Below are 15,042 nucleotides of genomic sequence, written 5' to 3'. Positions count from 1 at the left end.
TTTTGGTTTTCTCTTTAAGATGCCAGTGGTCATTCTACTGAACCATCAAGTAGTAACATTTTCCAGCCTTGCTTCATAAAAGAAGCAATCCTTTTGGCCTGCTATAAAATTGTGTAAGGCAATTATATTTGGGGAGATATACTTGAGAATACCAAAAGTCCATCCACTAAGACACTTGGACTTCAGAGTCTGATACCAGAATTCATGATAAGAATAAATGAGACTCCAGCCCGCCTTCCCTCCAAATTCTATTTGGGGAAGATTCCTAAATCTTCCTTGGCTAGCATTTAGGCCAAGAGCCATATATGCACTTAACTAACTGGTACTGTTCTTTACCTGTGTCAGTCTGAGAAAAAGTAATAGAGTGTCATACTGTTGCTGTATATTATTCTTTTTCTTCTTCTTCTTCAGAAAGGTAATTGTTTATAAGCAGATACCAACACAGCAAAACCTTCAGTGTTTTCCTAATGAAGACATAAAGGGAGGTTCACTCTTAAGTGAGCTTCTTCCCCTTTGGTTCAGATGGTAAAGAATCTGCCTGCAATGACCTGAGTTCAATCGTTGGGTCAGGAAGATCCCCTGGAGAAGGGAATGGCAACCCACTCCAGTTTTCTTGCCTGGAGAATTCCATGAACAGAGGAGCCTGGCGGGCCACAGTCCATGGGATCACAAAGAGTTGGACACAACTGAGCAACTATTGCTTCACAAAGGAGAAACTAATGTCTATTTGCTTTAGCTCTGTCAAACATAAATAAACATCAGAGATAACACTGCTAGGGATATTCCAGGTTTATATTAACTGAGCATCTAGAGATAGAAAAGATCCTTAATGTGTTTTAGAAACTGACCAAAATGATCAAGCAAGTAGTAGTAAAAATGTTTCTGTAAGGTTAAGTCCCTCTGTGCTTGCTCTCCTTATCAATTTCTTGTTAATTTCAAAGACCAGTCACAGAGGCAGACTAACTTGGAATGGATTTTTAAGGTATGACATTTCATCTACAATATCAAACATTGTTAAGTGTGAAAAATAATTCCCTATCGAGTCAGAAATTTCTTTCCAAGTCCAATGTGTTAGACTTTCTGGTTAAAGCAATAAGAGCTAAAACTTAAATTTATGAAAAATAGCATGGAAGTAAAAAGAAACTCCTAAAAGGATTTTAAGATTAGAAAATGTCATACAAATCCCCATAGAACTTGCTATGCATAATTTTATCTTCCAAGTGATGAAAACTTTCACATTGGCATGCCTGGAGATTCTGTGGATCCCCGAATTCAGGTAATCAACCCCCAAATCTTAACATCATTATCTCTTCTTAGAAATAAATTCTACTGCATGTTTGTCTTGTATTAAGATAGATACCTCCATTGAAAGAAATTAAAACTATTCTATGGATGGTGGAATATAATTCATTTTCAACTGATCAAACATCAATTACATGTGAAATTGCCACTCTGGTGTCAGCCCCAGGGGAAGCTTATAATGCCTATGAGGCTGTGTGATGGAAGAGGGGATTTTAAAAAACAAAACAAAAAAACCCCATGACTTAACAGGTCCCCTACTTAATGTGAACATTACTGGTTTAGGATATTAGAATATAAATTCTGATACAGTGGTTCTTAAACTAAGGTCCCCAGACCCGAAAAAGCACCCACCACCTGGGAACTTGTTACAAAGCACAATAGTAGTCCACACCCTAGACACACCTGATTGGTCAGCAACTGCAGGGCAGAGACTCACAGTGTGAGCTTTAATTAGCCTTCCAGGAAACACTCACATTCACTAAAGCTTGAGAACTACTTCTCCAAAACTTCCCCTGGCCTGAACTATAGTTGGGGACCTTTGTATTTTTTTTTTTTTTACTATCTTGTTATAATGTTGCATATTTGGAGAATTTGTGCAATATCATCAATGATGAGTAGAGAAATGAAGTTACAGGAATGAACCGGGAAGGCAAATCATTGAATACAGTTTCAACACGTATTAATATTAGTTGCATGCGTTTATCTTTAAAAGGAGAAGGCAATGGCACCCCACTCCAGTACTCTTGCCGGGAAAATCCCATGGACGGAGGAGCCTGGTAGGCTGCAGTCCATGGGGTCGCTAAGAGTCAGATACGACTGAGCGACTTCACTTTCATGCATTGGAGAAGGAAATGGCAACCCACTCCAGTGTTCTTGCCTGGAGAATCCCAGGGACAGGGGAGCCTGGTGGGCTGCCGTCTATGGGGTCGCATAGAGTCGGACACGACTGAAGTGACTTAGCAGTAGCAGCAGTATCTTTAAAAGGCTGGAATTAAGTAAGGAAAAGGTCAAGAAAGAAGGCTATTGGTAACAACACCTCATGTTTCCTTTATTGTTATCAGGACCCCAAATGGCCACAGTCACATTAAGCAAAGTAAAAATTTTATCACAATCAATTGAAGATTTAGAATGTTCTTTTGGAATATTCTTGATTGTTCACACAAAGAACTGTCAAAAGATTTTTTTTCAATCACCGTAATAGCTACAATCCTCTTGCAAAAGAAGTTTTGATAAATACAGTATTCTTTATCAAATTACATTCTTTCATTACATTTTATCTCCACAGCGTAATTATAGCCCTTTAAAATAGTGGAACCTTAAATGCTTGCCTGGTTGACCTGCCCCTCAGTCCAGCTTAGTCTCCAGAAGGGCAAAACCACACTAGCACTCTCTCTACTACAGCCTGAAGGTATACTTTATGTGCTTCATATTAATGCAAAATGTTAAACATTAGCCAGCTCAGGGAGAGAAAGCATATGTCACCAAAGCACCGAAACCAGTGACCACTGGGGCGTCTGTGAAGTATCAGTGCTTTTTTCCTACTTTGATAAGATGCATGGTTAAAATACTTGTCAGAAGACGTGGTCATATATTGAAAAGATTGTGTGCATTCCCACCCTCCCTAGAGACTAAGTTCAAGCCAATCGACTTCAAGTTTGTATTACTAACAAATGGAAATCAGAAACAAATTAAGTTTTATGGAATTTATACAGATGTGAGAGTTGGATCATACAGAAGGCTGAGCACCAAAGAACTGATGCTTTTGGATTGTGGTGCTGGAGAAGACTCTTGAGTCCCTTGGACAGCAAGGAGATTAAACCAGTCAATCCTAATGAAAAGCAACCCTGAATATTCATTGGAAGGACTGATGCTGAAGCTGAAGCTCCAATACTTTGGGCACCTGATGCAAAGAGCCTACTCACTGGAAAAGACCTGATGCTGGGAAAGTGTGAGGGCAGGAGGAGAAGGGAGCAGGGCGACAGGGGATGAGATGGTTGGACGGTAACACTGACTCAATGGACATGAGTTTGGGCAAAGTCCAGGAGATAGTGAAGGGTAAGGTAGCTTGGTGTGCTGCAATCCATGGGGTCACAAAAATTCGGACACAATTTAGTGACTGAACAAAATTTCTGAATTTAAATAAGGCACAAGAAGATTCATAGGAAGAAACACAAGTGCATTTTACCATGGGAATTTATTAAGTCTCACTAAAATGTAGGAAGCAATGGATGAAAATGAAAACTTTTAAAGAATAGTTCAAGTTTCTCACCCAATAGAGTCTCTAGAATTAGCAAATAAAAATTAAGGACATCAGTTACACTTGAATTTCATGTAAACAACAAATAACATTTTAGTATACACACGTTTCAGGCTCCAGGTAGCTCTGTGTGCTTAGCTGCTCACTTGCGTTTGACTCTCTGCGACCCCATGGACTATAGCCTGCCTGGTTCCTCTGTCCATGGAGATTTTCCAGGCAAGAATGCTGGTGTGGGTTGCCATGCCCCCCTCTAAGGGATCTTCCCAACCTAGGGATCGAACTCAGATCTCACTCATTGGGGGCAGATTCCTTACCATCTGAGCCACCAGGGAAGCCCAAGAAGACTGGAGTGGGTAGCCTATCCCTTCTCCAGGGAATCTTCCTGACTCAGGAATTGAGCCAGGGTCTCCTGCATTGTAGGCGGATTCTTTACCAGCTAAGCTCCCAGGTAGCTCAGTGATAAAGAATTTACCTGCCGATGCAAGGAGATTCAGGAGATGAGGGTTCGATCTCTGGGTCAGGAAGATCCCCTAAAGGAGTAAATGGCAACCCACTCTAGTATTCTTGCCTGGAGAATTCCATGGACAGAGGAACCTGGTGGGCTACAGTCCATGAGGTCACAGAGGGTCAGACATGACTGAGCACACACACACAGATACATGTTTCAGACAACAGATGCTTGAAGTAAATAAATACTGCACAGGACATACCTACAGTAAAACATTATCTGTTGTTTGTTCAAATTTTAAACTTAACTGGGCATCCTGTTAATTTTATCCCCCATGAAATTAACTTCCTTGAGGCCACAGCATAAGTGGGGAAATAGTATATGGATTCATACTATCCCTTCTCTGTTCTGCCATATGTGCAGAGAAGAGTGAACTCTTAGAAAGCTACCATGACTGAATCAGAAAAAGTGATTTTAGTGTCAGGACACTTGCTTACCTAGTCCAACATCACACCAAATATCCACATAGTAAGGTTGTTGAACTCGATTTGTTCTTAACATAGTGATCCTTTTTTTTCTTCTTCTTCCCTTTATAAGTCAGGGAGCAAAATTCAGATATATAAATACAGAATGTGGAGTTCAAGAAGCAACTGCCCCGGGAGAAATCTCTTAGTGATCCCACACAGAGGCTCCCCATCAGACATTCTGAGCACATGGTATCTTCCCCAAAGTGGTGGAGGCTTTGCCAAGAGATTTGAGGGCTTCCATAGGGCAAGGAGTGTGTGCCCCAGGCAACTGACTGAGTGTCCTCCGGCTAAATCTAATGGTAAAGAAAAATGATAAGGGCCAAGTGAGAGTGAAGGAGTAGCTTTCTCAGCCCTTTGCTGCTTCAGGAGCTAAATCTCTAAACCACAGCTTGATTTTTCTGTGTGATACTGGGAAAATTGTAATGGGATTATTTTTCAGCTCAACAGGTAATACCCTCTGACTTCTAGGTTATCATCCTCAAGGCTTCATGCAAAATGAACTCTAAAAAGAGAAACTTTGATGTGCTGTTTAATCTGCCCTGGATTTGAACCTTAATACCGCTCTCATTTTGGTAAAATGTAACCTAGTTTTTTTCTCCCTTGAGTTTTTCATCAGTAGGGGGATCATTGCTTTTTTAGAATGAGCACCTGTCAACTGGACACTGAGAAAGGTTATTCAGCGTATTTAGAAAAGGTAGCAGGTAATGGATACGCAGTGCACAGGAATATCTCTCTCCATCCAGAAGGCAGCGAAAAGTGGGCAAACACTGGAATGCTATGTATTGTTAAGAGACCAATCAGTTCTCAGAAACTTATTCTTAATCAAGTTGCCCGTATTTACTATACACAAATAAGAACATATAAATATAAAACCAAATGTCATAATACTAGCTCCTAACCCTGCCTACCTGGTGATAGCCACTATTGAAATTTATATACATTTCCTTTTAAGAAGTTATTCATCTGTGATTCATAGTAAACTGCTATTTTATCTACATGTGTGTAATAATATAAAAGAGAGAAAGATTATATTCTAGTCTCTCTTCCTCTTCATATTAGGACTCTAATCCCATCATGACGTCCCCATCCTCATGACTCCATCTAAAACCAATTACCTCCCAAAGGCTCCACTTCTAAATACACACTGGGAGTTAGGGCTTCAGCATATGTATTTGGGGGTGGGGAGAGTGGCAGGGCAGGGGGGAGTGGCAGGGTGCGGGGTTGGTCACAGTATTCAATCCAAAACAGGTGAAGATTAGGTATCTAGGGGAAGAAATCTGCAGGGAGACAAAGCCAAGAGGTCACAGGGAGATGAGTAAGATCTGGTTCACAAGCAAAAGAACTTTGCTTTAACACTGACAAAGATGGAAACCTAGTGGAGAGTTTTGTTCAAGAGAGTGAAAGGGTCCAGTTTATGTTACAAAACAGCAGTTTTGAATGTGGAATATTCCTACCCCATGCTCTCCTCACCACCAGCTAGGAGACTGGAGACACTTCTGGTTGTAACAACTGGGAAGGGTGGTACCTGCATGCAGTGGGAAGAGACCAGGAGGGCTGCTACCCCCCCCTACAGTGCACAGAACCACCCTTCACAAGAGAGAAGCATCCCATCCCAAACACCGGTAGTGCTGAGGCTGAGATACCTGTGAAAAGACTCATCTTGGTTGCTGTGGTGAGGATAGGAGTCACTGGACGAAGAAGAGAAACCTGTTGGGAGGCTAGTTCCGCAGTCCACATCGGATGGTGTGACTTGAAAAGCAATGGTCAGATTCAAGACCTGTTTTTAAAGGCAGAATCAGTGGAGCTGCTGAGGGATTAGATATGGATTGGTGAAGAGAAAAAAAGAGTCCAGGATGACTCCAAGTAGATCAGTAGAGCAATGGGTGAATTTAACTCAGATGACCATTATATCTACTATTGTGGGCAAGAATCCCTTAGAAGAAATGGAGTAGCCATCATGGTCAACAAAAGAGTCCAAAATGCAGTACTTGGATGCAATCTCAAAAACGACAGAATGATCTCTGTTCGTTTCCAAGGCAAACCATTCAATATCACGGTAATCCAAGTCTATGCCCTGACCAGTAACGCCGAAGAAGCTGAAGTTGAATGGTTCTATGAAGACCTACAAGACCTTCTAGAACTAACACCCAAAAAAGATGTCCTTTTCATTGTAGGGGACTGGAATGCAAAAGTAGGAAGTCAAGAAACACCTGGCGTAACAGGCAAATTTGGCCTTGGTGTACAGAATGAAGCAGGGCAAAGGCTAATAGAGTTTTGCCATGAGAACGCACTGGTAATAGCAAACACCCTATTCGAACAACACAAGAGAAGACTCTACACGTGGACATCACCAGATGGTCAACACCGAAATCAGATTGATTATCTTCTTTGCAGCCAAAGATGGAGAAGCTCTATACAGTCAGCAAAAACAAGACCAGGAGCAGACTGTGGCTCAGATCATGAACTGCTTATTGCCAAATTCAGACTTAAATTGAAGAAAGTAGGGAAAACCACTAGACCATTCAGGTATGACCTAGATCAAATCCCTTATGAGTATACAGTGAAAGTGACAAATAGATTTAAGGGACTAGACCTGATAGACAGAGTGCCTGATGAACTATGGACAGAGGTTCGTGACACTGTACAGGAGACAGGGATCAAGAAAATCCCCATGGAAAAGAAATGCAAAAAAGCAAAATGGCTGTCTGAGGAGGCCTTACAGATAGCTGGGAAGAGAAGAGAAGCGAAAAGCAAAGGAGAAAAGGAAAGATATTCCCATCTCAATGCAGAGTTCCAAAGAATAGCAAGGAGAGATAAGAAAGCCTTCCTCAGCGATCAGTGCAAACAAATAGAGGAAAACAACAGATTGGGAAAGACTAGAGATCTCTTCAAGAAAATTAGAGATACCAAAGGAACATTTCATGCAAAGATAGGCTCGATAAAGGACAGAAATGGTATGGACCTAACAGAGGCAGAAGATATTAAGAAGAGGTGGCAAGAATACACAGAAGAACTGTACAAAAAAGATCTTCACGACCCAGATAATCACGATGGTGTGATCACTCACCTAGAGCCAGACATCCTGGAATGTGAAGTCAAATGGGCCTTAGAAAGCATCACTACGGACAAAGCTAGTGGAGGTGATGGAATTCCAGTTGAGCTATTTCAAATCCTCAAAGGTGATGCTGTGAAAGTGCTGCACTCGATATACCAGCAAATTTGGAAAATTCAGCAGTGGCCACAGGACTGGAAAAGGTCAGTTTTCGTTCCAATCCCAAAGAAAGGCAATGCCAAAGAATGCTCAACCTACCGCACAATTGCACTCATCTCACATGCTAGTAAAGTAATGCTCAAAATTCTCCAAGCCAGGCTTCAGCAATACATGAACCGTGAACTTCCAGATGTTCAAGCTGGTTTTAGAAAAGGCAGAGGAGCCAGAGATCAAATTGCCAATATCTGCTGGATCATCGAAAAAGCAAGAGAGTTCCAGAAAAACATCTATTTCTGCTTTATTGACTATGCCAAAGCCTTTGACTGTGTGGATCCCAATAAACTGTGGAAAATTCTGAAAGAGATGGGAATACCAGACCATCTGACCTGTCTCTTGAGAAACCTGTATGCAGGTCAGGAAGCAACAGTTAGAACTGGACATGGAACAACAGACTGGTTCCAAATAGGAAAAGGAGTACGTCAAGGCTGTATATTGTCACCCTGCTTATTTAACTTATATGCAGAGTACATCATGAGGAACGCTGGGCTGGAAGAAACACAAGCTGGAATCAAGATTGCTGGGAGAAATATCAATAACCTCAGATATGCGGATGACACAACCCTTATGGCAGACAGTGAAGAAGAACTAAAGAGCCTCTTGATGAAGGTGAAGGAGGAGAGTGAAAAAGTTGGCTTAAAGCTCAACGTTCAGAAAACTAAGATCATGGCATCTGGTCCCATCACTCCATGGGAAATAGATGGGGAAACAGTGGAAACAGTGTCAGACTTTACTTTTTTGGGCTCCAGAATCACTGCTGATGGTGACTGCAGCCATGAAATTAAAAGACGCTTACTACTTGGAAGGAAGGTTATGGCCAACCTACATGGCATGTTTAAAAGCAGAGACATTACTTTGCCAACAAAAGTCCGTCTAGTCAAGGCTATGGTTTTTCCAGTGGTCATGTATGGATGTGAGAGTTGGATGGTGAAGAAAGCTGAGCACCGCAGAATTGATGCTTTTGAACTGTGGTGTTGGAGAAGACTCTTGAGAGTCCCTTGGACTCCAAGGAGATCCAATCAATCCATCCTAAAAAGAGATCAATCCTGGGTGTTCACTGGAAGGTTTGATGTTGAAGCTGAAGCTCCAATACTTTGGCCACCTCATGCGAAGGGTTGACTCATTGGAAAAGACCCTAATGCTGGGTAGGATTGGGGGCGGGAGGAGAAGGGGACGACGGAGGATGAGATGGTTGGATGGCATCACCGACTCGATGAACATGGGTTTGGGTAGACTCCGGGGGTTGGTGATGGACAGAGAGGCCTGGCGTGCTGCAATTCATGGGGTCGTAAAGAGTCGGACACGACTGAGAGACTGAACTGAACTGAACTGATAAGCAAAAAAAGGCATGCTGTTGCAAAACAAAGCCCTCAGGACAAGGGGTCAGGATACCTGAGTACTTTGCCTAACACTGTCCTTCACAAGCCCCTCTGAGTGTGGGCCACATCCTTGGGAATCAAGGTCCTCAATAATCAAACAAGGAGTTGGACCAGATAACCTCCAGGTGTCTTCAGCTCTCATAAAAGTCTATGAGTCAGTTTTGCTACTTACAAAAAATCACCCTCAAATTTAGGGGAAATTTTTGTTATATGAAGAGATTTGCTATAATCACACAGTGATCAGTTTAATCACAGACTTATATGAGAGCACAAAGAAGTGCAGTTACTGAAGGTGCCAAGAGACCAACCACCCACCTCATTACCCATAAAATAGAGAGACAGTCTAATCTTTTCTCTTGAAGATAAAAGACTGCAGAGGTCACTCTGCCAACAAAGCATAGGCTGCTTTATTATGATTCATGAGAAATGAAGGTATTCATCTTGTGGTAACTGCTGTTACACATCTGAAGGATTAATTCCATAAAGGTCCGAAAGGTCCAGGCAAAGCCTTAAAAATTCAGCAAAGCTCATGGTTGATAGTGTGGTATAAAGTCTAATGCAGGGAGCCATACTGGTAAAACATTTTGTGTTATAAGCGTCTGATTTTTTCAACATGAAGGCCGAACAGTGTTTTGCTTTCTTTTTCTTTTTTTAATTAAAATGCTATCATTCTTTTTTGTCAGGATATCAACTGTGTATCTTGTTATCAGCAGAAGGATGATCTTTCCCTGCTTAGTTCATGAAGTACATCAAGAAAGAAAACCCACAATGATGAGAGAAACATCAACACTGGAAAAGAGAGTTAGTTAGCCTTAAACCACTCAGGAGGTGAGCCTTTAATGAAGGATCCTCACAAACAACTTGTTTAATTCAAGGGTGATTTAGATTCTATGGGAGATGACTTGCAGAGCACGGATGACGTTTCTTCAAAGGATCAAAGCCATAATGGGAAGTCTGAACTCTCTGTATATATAACACATGCATGATCCATGTGGGCTTCAAGCATGAAGAAACTATACAGGGGTCCTTCAACTAAAAGAAACTGAAAGATGAAGAAATATATCTGTCTGTTTCTCATGGGTATATGTCTTGCATGAGTTACTAGTTACAATGGTTGTTATCTCAGACCCAGCAAACTAGCAGGAAGGGACCAGCATTGAAGGCAGTCTGTGCCCAAATGGTGGCCAAGGAATGGGATACTCAGTCATATCTACATTTTCAAACATGCATACCTGAATGTCTGGAACGTCACTGTTGGAAGTAACCTGGAAAGTTTTCAAGGCTGAATCATTTGTAAATCCTTTGCTGGTCAAGTCCTACTACAGACACCAAACAAGACAGAGGGCAGAGATTTCTCCAGGAGCTGTAATCATTACATTAAAAGGGACTCAGTTCACTTGATTTCCAATATGGTGGAATGTCCAATAATATCTTAGAACCAGTTATAAATCTTAATTAAATAATAAATGTTAATTCTCACCAGGTTCTCATTTTATAAAATGTGCAGAGATAGAAAGTCTCATTGAATAGCAGTGACAGTAGCAGCTCTTAGCTCTGTTATTCTATCTCTTTGTTGTTTAGCCACTCAGTCGTGTCCAACTCTTTGTGACCCCATGGACTGCAGAATGCCAGACTTCCCTGTCCCTCACCATCTCCTGGAGCCTGCTCAAACTCATGTCCATCAAGTCAGTGATGTCATCCAACCATCTCGTCCTCTGTCGTTCTCCTCCTGCCTTCAATCTTTCCCAGCATCAGGGTCTTTTCTAATGAGTCATCTTTTCATATCAGTTGGCCAAAGTATTGGGGCTTCAGCTTCAGCATCAGTCCTTCTAATGGATATGCAGGGTTGATTTCCTTTAGTATTCACCAGTTTGATCTTGCAGTCCAAGAAAGTCTCAAGCATCTTCTCCAACACCACAGCTTGAAAGCATCAGCTCTTCAATGCTCAGCCGTCTTTATGGTCCAACTCTCACATCCATAGATGACTACTGGAAAGACTATAGCTTTGACTAAACAGACCTTTTTTGGCAAAGTAATGTCTCTGCTTTTTAATATGCTGTCTAAGTTTGTCAGAGATTTTCTTCCAAGGAGCAAGCATCTTTTAATTTCATGGCTGCAGTCATCATCTGCAGTGATTTTGGAGCCCCAGAAAAGAAAGTCTGTCACTGTTGCTATTGTTTTCTCATCTATTTGCAATGAAGTGATGGGACTGGATGACATGATCTTAGTTTTCTGAATGTTGAGTTTTAAGCCAGCTTTTTCACTCTCCTCTTTTACCTCCATAAAGAGGCTCTTTAGTTCCTCTTTGCTTTCTGCTATCAGGGTGGTGTGACTGGCATATCTGAGGTTATTGGTATTTCTCCTATGGCTCTATTCTTTCTATCACATATCATATTTATGAGAATTTCTAATTATATTGCAGACTCCAGGGAAGCAGAAATGAATCATATTTGTCTCTCTGTATCACACAGAGAAAGTGAAAATGAAAGAGGAGAGTGAAAAACCTGGCTTAAAACTCATCATTCAAAAAACTCAGATCATGGCATCCAGTCCCATCACTTCATTGCAAATAGATGAGCAAACAATGGAAACAGTGACAGACTTTGTTTTCTGGGGCTCCAAAATCACTGCAGATGGTGACTGCAGCCATGAAATTAAAAGACACTTACTCCTTGGAAGGAAAGCTATGACAAACATAGACAACATATTAAACAGCAGAGACATTACTTTGCCAACAAAGGTCAGTATAGTCAAAATTATGGTTTTTCCAGTAGTCATGTATGGATGTGAGAGTTGGACCATTAAGAAAGCTGAGCACCAAAGAACTGATGCTTTCGAACTGTGGTGTTAGAGAAGACCCTTGAGTCCCTTGGACAGCAAGGAGATCCAACCAGTCAATACTGAAGGAAATCAACCCTGAATATTCATTGGAAGGACTGATGCTAAAGCTGAAACTCCAATACTTTGGCCACCTGATGCGAAGAACTGATTCATTGGAAAAGACCCTGATGCTGGGAAAGATAGAAGGCAGGAGGAGAATGACAGAGGACGGGATGGTTGGATGGCATCACTGACTTGATGGACATGAATTTGAGCAAGCTCCAGGAGTTGGTGATGGACAGGGAAGCCTGGTGTGCTGCAGTCCATGGGGCTGCAAAGAGTCGGACACTACTGAGAGACTGAACTGAACTGATCGCATAGCCTTTAGTAGCTCTTACCTATCTCAGATATATTTAATACATATCTACTGAATAAACTTACATAGAAACCTACATAGACAAAAACACGAACAATTTAGAATTGCCTATATTAGTGAAATAAAATCAGAAACAGAAGTAAAAAAAATATGAACCTCATTGTCTTAGTTTGATTGTGAATGATAAAGATTACTTGATATTACTGTCAAAGTATCAGTATTTATATTGATCATACTTCCTTGAATAGTCTGACGAATTTTTGGTCACCTTTTTGTTTTCTGTTAAAGGCCAGGTAATAAATATTTTTCAGCTTTCTGGCCAAGAGGCAATACTGAATATATTAATATAGATACTTTTATGATGATTTAAAGTTAGGCTGATTTACATTGCTGTACAGAGGAAAATAACACAACATTGTAAAGCAACTATACTCCAATAAAAATAATAATAATAATAAAGGTATGCCGTTAACCAGTTAACCAAAAAGTCAACCACTGAGAAATGTACAAACCACCTCCCTCCAGGCTGTGGGCTCTGATCCCTGTTCTGAGAAGATGATTCTGCTCACTCACAGTGAAGAGGATGAGGGCTTTGAGCTGCTGCCTTATGCTAGACTCCCCATCCTCAAAGCTGCATTCCTCTGGATTTATCAGCTACAAAATTTTACTAAGAATATTTGGTCTATAGCCTGTGCACATGCGTAAAGTTTCTCATTATAGTCATTCATTCATTCACGCGTATCATCACACATGTAGTGAATGCCTAGGTACCTCCCGGCAACCTTGCTCCTTCAAACAGGCCCCTAGTTCAGGACCACAGACCAGGAACTCTATCCTCTCCCTTCCTGTCCTTCTCGCTGCCTCAGGACCCTCCCTGGCCTGACTCACACCCCTACTTCCTGCTGTACCTGGCCCAAAGGTTTGTAGACAACAGTGCTCAGGGATTTTGTGGAAAATACATTCTCCTAATTGCTGATGGTACATACAACACATGCTATTCTCATACTGCAATTTACAGAAAGGGAAAACAGTCTTGCTAGCTTTTTTCATCCTACATGAATAAATATTCAAGTTGGGGAAAACCCATTTCTTTTGTTTTCTTGTTGCAGTTACGCCAGCACAGTCTAGCCTGGCCTGCTGCAGCAGGAGAGAGGTTTTCATTGGCTTCAAAAAGGTCATACAATTTCAGTTGTGCATGATAAACAAATCCTAGAGACTGACAGTACAGCATGGTGCCCATAGTTAACAATGTTATATTGTACAGACCTTAACATGTGATTTTCATCACAGAAATATTTTAAAAATAAAGAAGGTGGGAAGAAACTTTTGGAGGTGATGGGTATGTTTATGACATTGATTGTGGTGACAGTCTCACAGGTTCACACTTATCTCCACCTTCATCAAGTTGTATACATTAAATAAGTACAGATTTTTGCATGTCAATCATAGTTAAATAAAGTGATTAAAAAAAAAAAAGAGAGAGAGAGAGATGTCTGGGTAACTCATAGTCCTGCAAAGCTAGCACTTATAGTATCACCAACAGGGACTTGTGTGTTCCTGAGGCTGTTTAGCCACTTAAAAAATTTATTTTCATTTAAAAAATATTGTTTAAATTAAAGAAAGCCTACTGAGTAAAGATTGCCTTTCAGCCTGGGGAACAATCCACTGGGGGCCCTCCCTATCACCTGCAAGCAGCAGGAATAGATGGGCTGTTCCCTGGGGAGCAAGGTCTCTGCTCTAGCCACCTGTATCACCTTATCAGATTCAGCCCACAGGTATTACTTTTCTGTCCCTATCTCTTCCACCTATCAACCAGTGGGAACACATACAATGAAATTCAGAGCTTGCCATTCCTCTGCTTAAATCTTTCTGGGGAGTCCTCCTGCAGGGAGCCCCAGATCCTGAATGTGAACCTGTGACCCCCATGGATGGTGCACAGCTGGGCTCCTGGCATCCCTCCCCCACCCCACCCCCCATCAGTCATCCTCTGCCTTGACCATCATGTCTCAACCACAGGGGCTTCCTGTCTTTACTCTGAACTCACCACTCTACCTACCTGGAACGATCTTCTCATATTTGTACCTGGCTAACTCCTATTCATCTTTTTATCCTAGCTTAAATATCATTTTCTTGGGGAAAAATTTCGTGAGAAACCCACAAGAGAAAAGAACCATCTCCCTGTCCTTGTTTTGGGAACGCAGAGTGTTAGCCACTGGACTACCAGGGAAGTCCCTGTTTAGCCACCTTTTACTATTCCTGGACAACCTTCTGTCCACTTGCTTTCCATAATGGCGTTTCTGTAGTGTAGTGGTTATCATGTTCGCCTCACCCAGTTGCTTTCCATATATTTAACTTATTCGATCTTTAATAAATTCCTCTTAGATTGTCTCTAATTTTAAAAATATCAGTAAGGATAAAAGCAATGATTTTCTGCATCTCGATTTCAGAAGAGTAAATGCCTTAAATTTATCTAAATAATGAACAGCAGGTTCCCTTGAATGATAGAAACTGTAATTCCATGGAGAGGTCCAAGTGTTACTATAAAACACTCAGAAGTAAATTTATACACAATTCTCATATGAAACACAAAACCGAGAGCAGAAATTGTGCTGAGTTTCCTTAGTGTGCTCCACAGGCCCCCATCTCAAATGCAGGCTCTCTTATA

General features: G+C 41.3%; 1 protein-coding gene and 1 long non-coding RNA gene across 3 annotated transcripts in view; one reads left to right on the top strand and one right to left on the bottom strand.

Annotated features, from left to right (window-relative positions):
• The window catches only part of DCC (DCC netrin 1 receptor), a 1,991,552-nt gene that overhangs the window by 807,511 nt on the left and 1,168,999 nt on the right, over positions 1-15,042 (bottom strand). The window contains exon 1 of one of the 2 annotated variants that reach the window (XM_081562141.1): positions 4,032-4,130. The exons of the other annotated variant lie outside the window; for it this stretch is intronic. The gene's annotated coding sequence lies outside the window, so the exon portion shown is untranslated. Of the gene's footprint in view, positions 1-4,031; positions 4,131-15,042 lie in introns of those variants that run through there. 2 annotated transcript variants of the gene reach the window in all.
• On the top strand, positions 744-10,262 carry LOC145534519 (uncharacterized). The gene is made up of 2 exons (XR_014074711.1): positions 744-1,276; positions 9,865-10,262. It is a non-coding gene; the product is annotated as an uncharacterized LOC145534519 (long non-coding RNA).

The sequence above is a fragment of the Giraffa tippelskirchi genome, chromosome 14, assembly GCF_054371585.1.
Source record: "Giraffa tippelskirchi isolate mGirTip1 chromosome 14, T2T-mGirTip1v1.2.pri, whole genome shotgun sequence".
Classification (NCBI taxonomy): domain Eukaryota; kingdom Metazoa; phylum Chordata; class Mammalia; order Artiodactyla; family Giraffidae; genus Giraffa; species Giraffa tippelskirchi.
This window is presented reverse-complemented; position numbering and strand designations above follow the sequence as displayed.